At 41.7% G+C, this 4434-nt stretch overlaps 1 long non-coding RNA gene across 2 annotated transcripts in view; it reads left to right on the top strand.

Moving 5' to 3' along the window:
• Positions 1–4434, top strand: part of LOC139083411 (uncharacterized) — a 53246-nt gene that overhangs the window by 26693 nt on the left and 22119 nt on the right. For both annotated transcript variants that reach the window (XR_011540113.1, XR_011540112.1), the window contains exon 2: positions 2470–2554. This is a non-coding gene — a long non-coding RNA (uncharacterized lncRNA). The remainder of the gene's footprint in view (positions 1–2469; positions 2555–4434) is intronic.

Genomic DNA, 4434 nt, shown 5'->3' with positions numbered 1-4434 from the left:
TGTCATTCTTTGGCTTTCCTGCCTGATAATGAATGGCCTGGGGAGCTCACAATGGGTGGAACGTCAGTGCCTTCAGTGACTGAGTCATGGTCACATGGCAACAAGTAATGAACAAGAACAAGGTTCTTATTTTTCAACCCTACTTCACAGCAAGATAGGCAGGATTATTTTGTTTCTTAACAGAATCTGACTATATCTGTTATTTTACTGTGTGTCCATAGAAGATTTTCCTCACTTAATATATTTTCCTGATTGAGTAGGAGGAAATTGGGAGGGGTTTTTCGTTATGTCCTTCGTCACCGTTTTAGGCAGAAGGTGAGATTAGTTTGTGATTCTACAGCTGGCTTTGGCAGCTTCTGAGTATGAGCAGAGAAAACAGATGTCAGGGGCTCCTCAGCTCCGAGTCTGGCAAGCAGGCTGTGGCACAGGTTTCCCTACTGATGAGAGAGTCAGACTAGTGTTCAGACCAGAACACCACTGGCAAGGCTGTGCACACAGGCACCCTGGGGAGGAGGGGAAATGAAGTTGCATAAGGTAGATATTCGGAAAGAACAGGGAGAAGTAAAAAATTGAATTTATTATTTGGACAAATAGTAGGTTCAGTGAGAGTGAAAGATTGGAATAATTAGAATACCAGGGTGCTGCAATCAGAGAGGAAAATGTCAGAATTGGAAATCTCACTGCTAATCTTGGTTGCTCATTTTCCTCAATTCAATATTTCCTTTTTATCCTATATTCAAATTTTATTGAACCCCTCAGTCGTTATCAGTTTGATGCCGTTAGTCCATTATTGGGTTGCCTTTCTTTCTGTTGTATGATTTTTAAAATCATTCTGTCTCTGGCTTATACAAATGTGGTATTACTTGTTTTCCATAAGCTAGATTCCTAAGCAGCCTTTCCAGTTCGTCTTGTGGAAACCCCCCCTAATTGAGAGTCAGGGATAAGATGCCTATTTTCTCTCTAAGAATAATCCCACCTCTGTTTTAACCATCCCCTCTGTTTTTTTAATTTTCATTCTCAATGTAAACAAGATGCCAAAACTTTTGTAATTATGCACATGCAGGGAGAACAATGTGTACGTCTGTTCTGAAGCGGAGAAGAATTAAAAGGATAGACTAATGTTAACTCCACTTGGTAAACACGTGTTTGCTATGCCTGTCACAGAACATTTAGACTCTGATGAAGCAACTTTTCATGATGCCCTGATTAGATAATTGAGCTTTACAATTTGAGTTCTCCTGCATACCCTGCACAAGATTTCATGGACTGCTTGATTGCGGCTGTGTCAAAACCCAGACTCAAACTCTGGTGTTTTAATTCCAAGTTGGGTTCTTTCTATTACTCCACATTGCATGTTTATTTGTGTCTTATGTGCCCTCCGAGACTGTGACTTCCTTGAGGACAGGCAATCAGTAAGTATTTGTGGATTAAATCTGTCTGAGTCCAGATTTTTCAAAGGGCCTGTATAGAAAGGTGGTGATGAAGAATTAATTCCATTGCTAGCATATAATTCCTATTCCTTTATATTTAAGCACATTTTAATTTTATTAATTCAACATAATGGAATTTAAATTAAATATAAATATTTATATTATATTTAACATGGTATTAATTCTATGTAGGTAGTCATTGTCATTGAAACTACTCTCTCTTTCCAATTTCAGCTCAATTTGAACCTCATACAAGCACATCTTCACATAAATTACAAAATTGGGAGCATTCTCTAAGCATGGTTTTATGTCTTATTCTCATGTAAACATCGCATCATGAGCATTTCCCAGGCTAGTCAATATAGCTATGCAGTCGGTCATTTGTAACTGTGTGATATTCCGTCTTTCCCCTATTGTTGACCATGCACCTTGTTTCTAATGTTTTTGCTATTGTAAATCGTTCTGCAAAGAACATTCTTACACCTGAGTCTGTGTCTGCATCTTTGATGATTTCCCTGGGATAAATCCCTACATCAGCCAGGATTTTAGCAGGAACCTGATGGCATATTCAAAATGTTGAAGTCAAGCGACTTCAATGAAGGGTGGGGAGGGTTAAAGGAATCCACAAGGAATGGGGAAGTACTCAAGGATTGGCAAACAACCCCTCACTATGCCTGGATGGGAGGCAGAAGCGGGTGTTCCTGCAGTGTTCCTGGAGCACAGAGCAAGCCTCAGCTGAGCAGTGGGGGCCGTCCCACAGGCAACCGCAGCCTTACAGCTGTGCTTCTCAGCGTGTGGTCCTTGGACTGGCAGCATCAGCCACACCTGGGAACCTATTAGAAATGCAAATTCTCAGGCCCTACCCCATCCTACTGAATCAGAAACAAGGCCCCCAGATGATCCTGATGCACTGAAGTTTGAGGACCACTGGCTGAGAGGAACAAAGCCACTCACAGAACCATGGCAGCAGGGAGGGCACAGGTGGTGGGAAGTCAATGCCCCCAAGTCTCACTGCTTTTGCCCTCTCTTCTCCTTTCAGTGCCCCATTGGCTAAATTCAACTAGACACTAGACACCAAGGGAGCCCCCGGATCTAACCCATAAACGACGTGGAGAAGGAGCCAGGTGAGGTGTGCTGTGGAGGGCAGAAAGACGCCACCAGCCCAATCCCTTAAAAACATAGAGTCACTGGATCAGATTGCGAACACTTTTTAATACATATTAGCGAATGTTTTTCATAAAGAACTCATAATAAAATACTTTCACCACGTTACCTAAGACTGACAGTCTGGTGGAATTCTTGCTGACTTTGAATGTGATTTAAGGAAGAAACGTTTGTTGCCGTTTCGTAAATTAAGAATGCTGTCTCAGTTTTGTTTGCATTTGCATTTCTTCATTTAAAATGAGATGATTTTTTAAACGTATGTTTATTCCCGTTTGCATTCTTCCTGGTAGTATCTATTTCCGTCCTCTGCCCACCTTTCTCAGGGTGCTATTTTCTTCTAATTTGATAAAGCTCTTTTTCAGTACTAAGATGATTTCTTCTCTCTCTGTCACATTCGTCACAGGTATTTTTCTCAGTTTGTCATTTGTCTTTTACTTTGGACGTATGGAAATTTTACACAGTCAAATGTATTAATCTTATTCTTTGTGATGTATTCTTTTGCTTGGTTAGCCTTTTCCTCTGTAAAAATTATTTCTTTGGACCGAGATAATGACTGATAACTGGACTTCTGTATCTGTTTCCTATCATGGCTGTAACAAATTTTCTCACAGTTAGTGGCTTAAAACAATACAAGTTTATTACCCTAAAGTTCTAGGAGTCACTAGTCCAAAATGAGTCTTGCTGGATTAAAATCAGTGTGTCAGCAGGGCTGTGCTCCACCTAGAGGCTCGAGAAGAGAGACCGTTTGCTGGCCTCTTCCAGCTCCTAGCGGCTGCCTGTGTTCCTTGGCCTGTGGGCCTTTCCTGTCTTCAAAGCATGTCACTGGAATCTCTGCTTCTGTTGGCACGTCTCCTTCTCTAACTCTGACTCTCCTGTTTCCCTCTTTCACTTGGGCCCACCTGGATAATCCAGGATAGTCTCACCATCTCAGGATCCTCAACTTCAGCACACCTGCAAAGTCCTTTTTGCCATATAGGGTGACGTCTCCACAGGTTCTGGGCATTAGGACGTGGACATCTTCAGGGACCATTATTCTGCCTACCGCAGCTCCTACCACCCCATTCTAGCCTCCTGCCAGCATGGTCTGGTATAAAACCCCACCTGGGCACACTGCCCTTCCTCTCCTTCAACAGGTATTTTCCAGGCATTATTTCCAGGTTGACATGACTTTTTGTCCAAGGACCATTATATCATCCCCTTTCTTTTTGAAATCACCTACAGAATCTTAAACTAGCTTGTTGACTCTGATGATTTTCTCCACAGCCCAAAGAGCAGTGTCTGTAACCAAATTCTCCATCTTTATAGTCTGTTTTACTCCAGACTTACCATTTGGCTGAATCCCACGAACTGTTTTGAATATCTACAGCTAATTTATTTGTGAAGCTAAATATCTGCCAAATATCACAATACCTCTTATACTTATGGCAACTTCCAACTTGCATCACACACATAGGGTAAAACCTCATTTTAGAGGAGTGCTTTGTATTCCCATATTCATGATTTAAGAAGTAAATTCCTATTCATGGGGATGAATGTTTACTTTTTCTTTTCTTTTCTTTTTTTTTTAAAGATTTTATTTTTCCTTTTTCTCCCAAAGCCTCCCCAGTACATAGTTGTGTATTTTTAGTTGTGGGTCCTTCTAGTTGTGGCATATGGGATGCCGCCTCAGCATGGCCTGATGAGCGGTGCCATGTCCGCGCCCAGGATTCAAACTGGTGAAACCCTGGGCGGCCGCAGCAGAGCGTGTGAACTTAACCACTCGGCCATGAGGTTAGCCCTGAATATTTACTTTTTCACTCACCACCACTGTGCTTAGTGTTGGGGATATAAACAAAAACAG

Source organism: Equus przewalskii, chromosome 5 (genome assembly GCF_037783145.1).
Source record: "Equus przewalskii isolate Varuska chromosome 5, EquPr2, whole genome shotgun sequence".
NCBI lineage: Eukaryota > Metazoa > Chordata > Mammalia > Perissodactyla > Equidae > Equus > Equus przewalskii.
Note: the sequence above shows the minus strand (reverse complement) of the source record. Positions and strands in the feature narration are given on the sequence as shown.